This window comes from Vicia villosa, linkage group LG5 (genome assembly GCF_029867415.1).
Source record: "Vicia villosa cultivar HV-30 ecotype Madison, WI linkage group LG5, Vvil1.0, whole genome shotgun sequence".
Taxonomy (NCBI): domain Eukaryota; kingdom Viridiplantae; phylum Streptophyta; class Magnoliopsida; order Fabales; family Fabaceae; genus Vicia; species Vicia villosa.
Window position 1 is genome coordinate 156,815,438 of NC_081184.1, and position 12,846 is coordinate 156,828,283.

General features: G+C 29.5%; 1 long non-coding RNA gene across 10 annotated transcripts; it reads right to left on the minus strand.

The window, feature by feature from the left end:
* Positions 1-8,000: 8,000 nt before the first annotated feature.
* Positions 8,001-11,970, minus strand: LOC131603387 (uncharacterized). 10 transcript variants are annotated; one of them, XR_009284366.1, is made up of 8 exons: positions 11,780-11,968; positions 11,156-11,380; positions 11,003-11,077; positions 10,720-10,829; positions 10,178-10,236; positions 9,221-9,310; positions 8,987-9,028; positions 8,001-8,378 (listed from the first exon to the last, which is right to left on the minus strand). It is a non-coding gene; the product is annotated as an uncharacterized LOC131603387 (long non-coding RNA). The 10 variants fall into 10 exon arrangements; XR_009284364.1 differs by adding an exon at positions 11,456-11,542 and having other exon boundaries at positions 8,987-10,236; positions 11,780-11,970; XR_009284361.1 differs by having other exon boundaries at positions 8,987-9,310; positions 11,780-11,969.
* Between the last annotated feature and the right edge of the window lie 876 nt (positions 11,971-12,846).

Sequence of the window (12,846 nt, forward strand, 5' to 3'; positions counted from 1 at the left end):
ACGAGGATTTAGCCAAGGAGCGTATCGGTTATTTTTCGTTTCGTTAGGTATCGAGTCAATGCTCTGATCATGTAAAACGGGGGGGGTGGGGGGGGGGGGGGGGGGGGGGGGGGGGGGGTATTTGAACTCATGTTTGGATGTTTAAGATATTGTTCTATCTATATTATGTTAACATTGTATTGGATATATTATGTTAAGTGGCCTTGGTGCCTATGTTTGAATTTATATGACACATTTATGATATGATAATGGCTTTATGTTGGTAGATGATTATACTATGGGATATAATCATTTAAATGCTTGAGAAAATATTATTATGTAGCGATATGCATACTTGCAAAAACATGAAGTTCGATATGTGTTATAATTTGATCAGGTGCATGTTATTTGTATGTTTATGTTTGGTTTTCAACTGTATTGAAAATGACATGTGGCACCCTTTATTGTATGAATTTTATTTTACTATGTGAATATATATGTATTTTTGGGGTTTAGAAAAGGGGTGTTACAGTATACACTCTTTTCCCTTGCAATAACAAGGGTTTTTAATAAGGCACCAGTATTTGAAAGAGTGTGGTATTGTATGTAAAGTTGTATGAGCAAGATCAGTAATCAGTGCCAGCCAAACCGGGCAACTCCCTTTGAGGTAACTCCCAAGCAAAATGGGTAACTTCATTTGAGGTAACTCCTAGCCAAACGGGTAACTCCCTTCGAGGTAACTCTCAAGAGAAACGGGTAACTCCCTTTGAGGTAACTCCCAGTCAAAACGAGTAACTCCCTTCGAGGTAACTCCCATACAAACGGGTAACACCCTTCGAGGTAACTCCTAACTGAATGAGTAACTCCTTTCAAGGTAACTCCCAGCGAAATGGGTAACTCCCATACAAACCAGGTAACTCCCTTCGAGGTAGCACCCAAACAGACCATATAACTCCCAGGTATGTGGATATAGGCCGTCAAGACAAAATGCTTGCAGCCCCATGAGGCCTACCCTAGATTCACTCCGGGCTTATCAAGCAGAACCTATGAATTAACAAAATAACCAGGATCATCAAGCATCATGGAAACAACGCGGGGGACGGTTTCTCCCAAATTAAGGATGATAGCCTAAGTTGAGTATCGTCAAGGTGATGAGCCCGACTAAGCACACACAAGGGGCTATAAGTTGGGAATCAGTAGTAACAAAGTATATTAATCATGCCTCCTAGAGCAGGAGGAGAGTGAGGTAAGATCCTCACGAGAGTTAGCAAGTTTGGGGTCGCCCGGGAACAGAAACTCATAAAGGGGATTGGTTGTTGGATCAATTGGATAAATCCATGGTCATCGGGAAATAAGCGTCGCGAGATGCGAGACCACTAAGGGCTCCCATGATAACATCCTACGCAGTTTAAGTTGGGGATGCATTGCCCAAAGTTCGTAGATTTCTTCTTATAATTTTAAATGACGTATAACGAAATGCGCAAATTCATATAATGGCAGAAAGATCAAAAGTGATTGTCATATGTAAAAAGGAAAATTACAAAATTACAAAACAAAGCTTGTGCGACGGTAAAGAGTCTAGGATTACAAAATGCATACAAAATGCATCCTACTGGATGACTGACTAAAGGCAGAATAATAAGAAAAACTATTTCTCAAGTTTGTCCTCCTCGCAGTTGGTGATGGTTGGATCGGCCTAGTTCTCACCAGGGTGCCCAACAGAAGGACCAGCATCAGTTTGTTCCAAATCTTCAAGGCGGACATCCAACACCACTTTAGAGTAATATACTTCTGACAAATCTAAGTTAGGGTAGAGGCACAACACTTGGTCTTTAGCGCGGTCAAAAGCTTCATCATTAGCATAGAGGACGCCCATTTTAGACTTCTTAACATCATTTCAATAAAGAGTCTTTAAACTTCAAGACATACATAAGCTTTGCATTAGAATATTAATAGCTCGTAGGCGAAGCAAGCACATAAAAAACGAGGTTCCATTCTATTCGAGAGTAGGTAGCTAAAGGGAATATGAACATGGCATACTGCGGAATTGAGAATCAAATTGCACACATCATGACTAAAGAAGTGCAGGTCGAAGTGTTCAAGAAAGTAAGATCTATGATTAATGTAGGTAGATTAGACACACTGAATTAAATGGTGTGTTGAGATTGCAATTCCTTCTGTCGAAGCATGTTGCTCGACAAAAACTAGGTAGTATCGAAGTAGCCTACTGTGTGTCAAATTATGTAGATGTCAAAATGTCGAAGGAGCGTGCCTCGACGAATATTTCGACTTAGGCCTATTTTTGTAGTAAATAAAATTAGGTATTTTGGGCTTTGTATTATGGGTTTTGCTTAGAGAGCAAGCAAACCCAAAATCTATAAATAGGGAGTAACTCATATTATTGTAGATAAATCACTTGCAATTGCAAAGAATAGACTTAAGTTTGAGGGACAGAGGGAAACTCTGCATAAATTCTTCTCCCCCTTATTTTGTTCAAACCCTAATTCTCTTTCTTTCCCAATTCATCTTTTATTTTCTTTCTTCTCCATTAACAGTTATGCACTAGAATCATCTTGCTACCAAGATTGGTTAACTCACTTGAGTGAAAAGAGAAGAACAAGAAAGAAATTCTATCAACTGATTGAATCTTATTCATTAAGATTGATTCGGAATTCTCCATAAATTTGTGCAATTCCAACAACATTTGAATCCTATTTACCAAAAGTTTATTTATAAAACTATTATTACAATTTCAAAAAAGAAAAGAAAGTTTTTACTACATGAGAATGATTGCAACTTATCACTTTCTTATTTATCAGCGACTGTATATACTAACATAATTTTAATTATTAAAAAATATATTAAAAGATATTTTTGTAATTATTTAATTTTGATTCTTCTTTCAATTCTTGAATTTTGATTTTCAACATAATTATTGAAAGATATTTTTTAAAGTCTTACGTCATTTAAGTTTCGCATAAAATAATTATTGAATTTTTTAATTCGTATTAGTATAATTTAAGAGGGAAAGAGTATTTAATAACCTTAATTAATGTTAAACTACATAGTGCAAGCAAAATAATCATAACAAGAAGATGAGAGGAATATTGTTCAAATTTTAAATTATTGAAATTAAACTAATTTTGATAATTTTATATCATAAATTATATATAAAATAATAATATTTATTTTTCAATTTTTAAATTCTTAAAATTATTTAATTACTAATATATTTTAGCAGTATAAAAACTTCTCGTATGCTAATATTTTATTTTCTATTATAAATTTTATAAATTAATTTTTTTTAATTTTTATGTTTATATTGTTAACTTATGATTTTATTTGTTAATTATTAATAATTTTTTAGTTTTAATTACTGAGTTAACTTCAATTGGTTGAAATTCAAAATATGTTACATATTTAACCGAGAGCAATAAAAAAATTACAAGTCTTAAGTTTTTTTCTTTATTTATAAAATTGATTTTTTTTTTATGTTAGTGTTGTTATTTACAACTTATATAGAGAATAGGTAAACATACATTATGCATACTACAATAGTAGAAATATTATTGTATCCCTTAAAAGATGCATACACAAAAAGACCAATCAAGTCCATATTGTATCCCTAATCAAGTCCATAAACAAACAGACCAATCAAGTCCTACTCTACGTGTGTGTTTGTTATGCAATAGTTTAAAGAGAGACAAGAGAAATAGCCTATTTCTCTTGCTTGGTGTAGCAGAGAAATGCTGAAGAGAGAGTAAAAACTGGGGGTCCACCTATTTTTTTATTTTCCTCATAAGTGCGAAGAAAGTAGTAAATCCATTGTTATTCCATTAATAACGTTCGCTTATCTTGATTTCATATACCTTTTATTTGAACCATTATGTTTTATTTTTATTAAGAATATTTGTATTAATAATTGTTAAAATAGTTGGTGTATTAAGAGATTTAATTATTAATTAATTAAATTAAAATAAATAATAAATAATTTATTTACTTTAAATAATAATTTGAGTTAAGATTAACTAACAAATAAATTATTTGATTTTTTGATAAATAATTTTCAAATCAAGGATAGTTTGATATTTCCATACTTAATTAACACTTTTTTCTCTCCTATTTCTCTTATCTTTCTTTTATAACAAATAATACTCCAAATCTATTCAACTTCTTACATATTTCTTTCTTCTCCCACTCTCTCTCATATACTTCTTTCTTCTTAACTTCTATTTTAAACCAATCATACCCTACATGTCTTAACGGTAAAAAAAAAAAATTGAATTTTACACTACCCAACTAAACTCATTAAATGTTCAGGAAGGAAAACAAACTGCACCAAATTCAGTGCAAATCTCACCCATCATAATCAATTCCCATTACATAGGATTTTAAAAATGGGAACTCAATATTTACTGTAGCAATCAGGTTCCAGCTTCCTATTTTTAGCTAGTACTAGTATTTAGTTACTAGATCTGACTGGTACATCCATCAATTTACATGTTACTATGTCATTAAATGAGAGCACCTGTGCCAATCTATTCTCAATGTAATAAACGGCCGGTTTGACGGTTTAATTTGGAACCGGATCGGTCCTATATTGCTTGGAAACTTATAGACCGGAAAACTTATAGAAAACCGGTGAAACTCTAAAAGATCGGCCAGGGCCGGCCAGTATATATTGAGGCCTAATACGAATTATACAATAAATTTTTTTAATTATTAATAATTATAAAATTATGAAAGTAATATTTTATTTTTATTTTTTTACACAAAAAGTAATATTTTACTTAAAAATTAATTTTTTATTTTTTAAAATACAAAATTATTTATTAAATTATCATAATTAATCTCGTTTAATATTTTATTTTAATCTGGCAAAAAAGTCAATCATTTAATTTTTTCTAAAATGTTGCTGATTTTAAATAAAAATTTATTAACTTTGATTTTAAAAACTTCTTTCTAAATGCAACAGTCGTTGTAGAAGAAACTATTAATATTAATCTATAAACAATTAAATATTTTTAAAATAATCAAATCTATATATATAATTAGACTTGATTGGTGAATAAAAATTTCAAATCTAAGAGTTGCTTCTCTTCTCTTAATGCCTCACATTTTTTAAAATGTATATTAATTGTTGTATTATTTTAGTATTTGGATAATTATCCTTAAGCCATTCAATTCTATTTGTCATATATTTGAATGACCTAGATAAAAATATTGAATTTTTCTTTACCCACCTCCCTATGGGGTCACCCTGCGAAAATTCAGTTTTACCCTGCTTCGGAAATGCATTTGCAAAATTATTTTTTTTCAAAATTTTTCCAAACTTAGGAAGTGCATTTCCGAAAAAATTTCAAAAATTGGGATTTTAACAAATTCGGAGATGCATCTCGGAAACAACAAAAAAAATCTTAAAAAATCCCAAAAATTAATTTTAGGATATTAATTAATTCATATATCATAAATTTAATATAATTTATGAGTAATGAATAATAATAATTATATATTTTGATATAATTTATGAGTTATGAATAATAGCAGTAATTATTATATATTTCTATTCTGATTTATATTTTAAAATTTAAAATAATTTTAATTAAAATAATTTTACTTACAAAATGAGTTATAATTTTTTATTTATATATTTATAATAATTATTATACATTTACAAAAAAAATTTAAAAAATGAGTGTTTTAATTTATATATTTATAAATTTATATAATAATTATAATAATTATTATATATTTATAAAAATTATTATATATTTATATAATAATTATTATATATTAATTATAAATATATTTATATATTTATATAATAATTATAAAAATTTAAAAAATAGTGTTTTAATTTATAATAATTATTATATATTTATATAATAATTATTATATATTTATATATTTCACTTACAAAATTAATAATTATTATTATATATTTATATATTTCTATTCTGATTCATAATTAAAAATGAGTTATAAATTTTTATTTAGTTTAAAAAAATTAAAAAATGATTTTGTCTAAATTTTATTTAAAGAATAAATTTTATATTTAATTTTATATAATTCAAAATTCACTTATGAAATTAAAATGTTTTTGATTTATATAAGTTAGTAAAATAATTTTTAACTTTAAAATTGTTTAGGAAATTTTGATTCACCTTGATTTTATTGATTCACCTTGATTTTATACCTATTAATTGTATTGATTCACCTTGATTTTAATTTTTTAATAATTATTGAATTCTTTCGGAAGTGTATATCCGAAACATTCCAAGACCAATTTGGTGTTGGAATATTTCGGATATGCATCTCCAAAGATACCCCTCTCCCAAAAAAAAAAAAGGGTGTTTTTGAAAATGCATCTCCGAAAACTCAAAAAAGGGGGTGTTTTCGAAAATGCATCTCCGAAAACACCTTTTTTTTTCGTGTTTTCGGAAGTGCACTTCTGAAATCCCCTTTTTTTCAGAAAAAAAGTGATTTCGGAGATGCATTTCCGAAATATAGGGCATTCTGGAAATTTCGCCAGGGATGACCAAGAAGGTTAGGAGGTCTCTTAAGAAATTTCTAAAATATTTTAATTTCAATATCAGTAGATTTTTATATATTATTATTAAACATAAAATAAAAAGTACTATTACAACATTCAAATATGTTATAGAATGAAATATTGTTTTAGTATAATATATATGAGTTTAAAATGATTTTTGAAAATTTTATAATCTTTTTGATAATAATTTCATTAAATTATTTTTGTTTACAAATAGTACTTTCATATAAATATGCGTCGAAGATATCAATTTTTTTTTTACAATTATGACTTTAATAATAATATTTTATACAAAATAATAGATAAATTTATTCACATCAAAAATACAAATAATGGATATAGGAGGTTTATATAAATTAATATTATGAAATAATACAATTAATGGTTGATAGAATTATACAAATTGATGATATAAAATAATACTAGTAAGCCAAATAACTACAGCAGAGAGAGATGCAATAGAATTAAAACAAGTATATTAAACTTATTTATTATCACTTCATTGAGAAAGACCAAAATAGTAATACAAATAATGACGATTGAATGTTATTGAAGTGTCTTTTTACAACAAACTGCTATTGAATATAAGGGTTTAAAAAAATGGAAATTTAGAGGCCCGAGACAAAGGTCTAGTTTGCATACCCCTAGGGCCGGCTCTGAGATCGACTGTTATACGATTCCGTAGTTAAACCGTGAATTTTCATTAATTTTTTTTACATGTTCATTATTTATTTAATAAATGAAATATTATTTATTTAGTAATGATTTAATTCTGGTTAAACCCGTTCAGACTACTAAACATTGAATATTTACTCTTACTAACTAGTGCAATATTCGTGCGTTCACACGGGTACTGATGTAAAATGAAAAGAAAAAAATAAAATTGCTTAATCAAAAGAGTTTATTATTTTTAAATATATATAAACATTTTAATCAATCCGATTTTTTCTCGCATATAAATGTTTCTATTTTTCTGATAATATTTAAGAAAAATACTTGAATCAATAATAAATTTATTTCCGTAGATAATTTCAATTAATTTTTTTATAAATCTAGCCATAAGATATATTTTAAATAATAATCAAACATCTTAAAATCAATTATACATCTTTAGAAAAAACATTATGCATTGTTACATAAAAACTTGAGAATAGTTTAATTGTACTAAAGTTCATACAAACATAAAAAGAAAAAAAAAATTAATTTGTTTAACCAAAATACATTTTAAATGATAAATACAATATTTTTAGTATAAAAAAACATTTTAATCAACTATAAATTTTTTTCCGTACATAAAAGATATTTACTTTGATATATTCTATTTTATTCGACTGATGCTCATGTTTCCACCTGGTATCAAATCCTAGGACTACCATTGTGTGTTTGATGATAATGAGATATTATCACTCATTTTCTTTGACAAAAAATACTCCAACTTACAATCTATTCCAAAAATAGATTAAGACAATTGAATTCTTAATTCAACATTTATTATATTAAATATTTTTCTGATAGTATAATTGTCTTTTGTGACATTAGTTTGCACATATATGACAATAATATATAGTCCCTTAATTATGTGACATAACCACATAATCAACAGGGTGCCATAGTGGACAAAAACATAAATAATCCATTATTCACATCAGGATTCGGATTTCTCATTGCTAGATTATTAATAGTAGTAGCATGCTGCATGATCTTTAATGATGGACCAATCGACAAAAGGTTGAATCGTGAACCTCCATGCCACGCCACAACCAAAATAATCGCAAGTAGAGGCTCAGATTGGCATCCAGTGAAAATTATAGGCCTCTTAGATCAATTACGATAGATTGAAAGAAACCTACAAATGTCGCCAACAAAGAAAGTTTGCTCTATCATTCAACGAAACTAAATGCTCCAAACATACAACACGATCTCTTGTAACAGGAAGAATACTTCAAAGACCGTGTGATTAAAACGACAATTTACCAGTGATTAAACTGATACGGACAGCAGCAAAAATACATGCTCAAGTACAAGATGGACAGTAGCAAACAAACATGCTTAAGTACAAGACATACGAGTAGAGATGAAAAGTAAATGTTGCATGGTTTTAGGGAATAGAAAAGGTGCAGTGATAAATTTGAGTTGCGCTGTTACACAAATCAAACCCAGAAACCCCAAAAGATTACGGGCTCAAGCAAGATCATAAAACTATATATCACAATGGACCATTTGGAATCTTCCATTAGTGGAAGAATCTTCATTTATAAATGTTAAGGACATGGACTTAGTTTATTCTTTTTGAGCAAGTAGTTGATTAGCAATTAACAGTCAGACAAGGCTTCAGAAAACATGAGGGATTTCTTTTGAGATCATCTGATAAACCATACAACATATTAGTATCGAATTGAATCAAACTACCGGCTCTAATATAAAACAGAATTGATTACATGAATTGGAGTTTACCTGAAAGACATCGAATCGATGCAAAAAAGACACCGAATTTTCCTGAAAGAGAAATGAAAAAATAATCAGATAAACAAAGCTTAGTGTTAGAGCCAATATAATTGTTAATATCAATAATCAGCTTGTATGGAAAATTTAAGAATTTCGAAACGGAATGTGAGATAAAAGGGATACTTGTCGGCTAAATCTCTGCTTACTCCGCTTTCTCAACGGAGGGTATGGTCAAAGAGCTACCTGTCGAAACCGAGCAGAGTTTACTCCGCTTACTCGTCGGCTGAATCTTTTGTCGTGTCACTCGATCTAATTGTTATTGTCTTCAAAGACCTGATAAGTGGACATCAAACATGATAAGATGCTATACGCAATTCAAAAGAGCACACACCATAATACTTTCCATCGACCTCGAGCACGTCGATTTGCATCACTTAAAAGAAACTTCAATTAGTAGGTGAGCAAGATATAAATTCCAAAATAATTTTGCAGAAGAGAGTAAGTGGTTTACAGGAAAAATAAACAACCATTTTGATTGAATTTATTGAAATTGTTTGTGTCGCCGTCACAGTGCACAAAAGACCAGCCATCAGCACCGTCAGAGTGCGGTAAAAAGATAAAAGTTCAGCATTTAAGAACTTGTGTCAGAACTTCCTGTAAATGTCCATTGAAACCAGTGCTTGTGTGTCACTTGCAAGCAAATGGATTAATCAACCCACACTGAACTTTTCATTTTTCTCTAGTATCTCACCATGCATACTATTTGGCATGCATATTACTGTAAAAACCAAATATTCATGATATACATTTCTTTAACCGAATGTCACAAATAAAACTTTCCATAAAGACAAACTGTCAAGGTTTCATGATTGCGGGAATGTTCTACATTTCATCAAGGTAAGGTACTAAGACCGGCAGGTAAAAGAAAATTAAATTATTAACTTCTATCACAATAATCATGTTCCCCCAACCTCAAGGCACTTGTTGCCGAGTTGTTGTCGATTTTATTATCTTTGTCCAAAATGCAGCAAAGTAGCGATTATGCAAAGAGGATCACAATTCTTTTAAACATATTTATAAAGAGAAACAAAAAATTTCAGTAGATCAAAAAAGCATGAATCAACTTGGTATAGTACAATTTCTAGAACAAAAAAAATTAGGAACAAATTCACAGTGTTAACTGCACAAAAACTTGATTACCATGTCAAGCATTAGGAAAAAAACTTGTCTTCACTTAGTTTTGTCCTGTCATGGCATACCTGAAAACAAAAGTAATGTAGTATAACTTGAACAAATCACAATTGATTTGTGATAAACAATTTAGTGCAAAATGTTGTCAAATAGCAACTATGTTGTGTCATAGCATGTGCAAATTGTTAAACTGTCTGCAAACGCTGCGGTTTCGAAAGATTGATTTGTCAAGTTGTTTAGTTTAGGAACAAATACAGATCCTATTGCAACTATGAATCCTTGATCCAGCCCATCACACACTTAATCGAAACTACAATAAAAATGCATGACAGGTCAGAACAGCTCCACAATTACCCAGAAAACTGTCCACCAACGCCTAGACAGTAGCATAACACATCACCACAATACTATATCACTTAAATTCAATTTAATAAAACTAAGGCATATCACTTAAATTCACTTATATTCTTTTGTGGTCTATAATTGCTTCCGGTATTGTTATTCGTGAATCACCAAAAAATAATAGTACATTAAAAATAACAGTGACATACCTGCATCAATTTAAGGACAATTTTTATCGGGTAACCTGTGTTGATTAAGAGTGCCATGTAGTTATGCTTTTGAAATAAACTGGCATCCGCGAAAAAAGAACAAAGTAACTCTGCAAATCAACCAATGTCAAAGTCAGTATCGTTAAACATACATTTCTCTTCTTGAACACATATTCTGCAACACCATTCTTTAAATTCCAAGAAGAATCCAGTGAAATGTCCATGTTAGAGAAAAGTTTTTCCAATTCTTCAAAGTTAGTATCGTTAAACACGTGTTTATTACCAATGGATCAATTGGAGACTTTCCATCCTTCGAAGCTACATCCAAATATGTCATTAACAACATGCCAGCAAACACCTGATTGAATAGTCATAAAACTTTAAACACGAGCTTAATCAATTAAAATATACAAGCTAAGAAATAAAATAAACATACCAACTTTCTGCCAGTCAAATCAGCGGCAACTTTCAAAGTTCCAAGACTTCTGCCAGTTAAATCAGCGGCAACTTTCAAAGTTCCAAGACGATTAATGTTAGATGAAAACTGGGTTGTTATAACCCTTCCTTTGGCAGCTGAAATATGCCACAATAATGCATCAACTACAATAGACCCGCTCATTGTCCTTCCAGGTGATTGTACATTTCTTGAATCACTCGTCATCTGTAAAGCAATACCAAAACACTGTTTGTTTCTATCCTTTGACAAAATTTAAGAAAAAGGTGAAATATATTCTACATGTGTTGTGATACCCAGACATGGAGTGGAAAATGAGAAGGAACCAACAGAGTTTTAGTGCATGTTCAAGCTTTAACAACCTCAAACCTACCTCCACGGGCAAAACAGATATAGCTCAAACCCAAAATACTCAATATGAATTATGTACCTATTGGCCTAATCCTTTCATTTCCGCCATAATATCTCAAGAAAAAAATGGGTAAACTGGTTTCATGAAATAAACATCGGATGAACATAAAACAAGTAAGATGTTTGTGAAAAAAATGGCGGAATATCAACATGAAATCAACGGCTTGCATCAAGTTCGTAACATTATCCATTTACCTGGTGTGAAAAATGGCGGAAATCTTGATCAAATAAGAAGCAGAAGGACCGGAGAGAGTGAGAATTTCTTTTTTTGAAGTGGATCTGAAGAGATGTGGTAGCAGGGGAGCAACCTTTTTCAAAATGTAGGGTTTTCAGATGGAAGAGAAAAGGGTTTCACGTCTTTCAATTGCCCAATTGGTTTCCAAGTAAATACTCTTTATTTGGAATAAATCAGTAAAAGACATTATTTGTCTCAAAAATTTTAATTTAGACTAAGATAATCAAAGGTTATTTTCGTGAAATCAGAATAGTAAATTTTTTTATATTATAGATTTAAGGAATTGGATCCTCTCCAATTTTTTCTCTCATGTCCTCTGCAATTATGAATAGTTGAATTAATCCAACCGTTGACAATGAAAAGAAAAGAAAACATGAAGAAAGAGAAATATATATTAGTTTCAATTTTCTTTTTAACCTATTTAAGAGACAAAAATTAGTATATTTAAAAATAAGAACTTTCTTCTGCCAAAAAAAACAAATGAGAACTTTTCACATGTTTGTTTTTATTTTCGTTAATTTTTGTGGTATTTTATTTATGCAACATGTGGCTAAATAAAAAACGTGGTTGTGGCTAAATAAAAAATGTTTCAAAATTTATAAAAGAAGATTAAAATAATCTTCCTATTGTATATGTTTTTATAATCATACATAATAATAAAGCAAAATGAGAACTTTGACAAGTTTGCCACTTGTCAGCCTCTCATGCATGCTGTTGTTTTTATTTATGCTATAAAAGGAAAGTTTTAATTAATATAATTCCATTTTATTTAATTATATCTATTTGTTTTAAATTAATTCAAAAAAATTCAATAATCATTCAAGTGTCTATTTAACTTCTCAAAATTTGTGGGAAAACAAAAACTTTTCAACTTTCAATGTCATTTTGAAATAATCATTCAAGTGTCTATTTAACTTTTCTATAATTAACAATTTTTTAAAAAATATTTATACTATTAATTTCAGATTGCTTAAGTCTTTATTTAATTGACCAATCTCCTAATATTGAGGTAAAACAAGTCTATAAA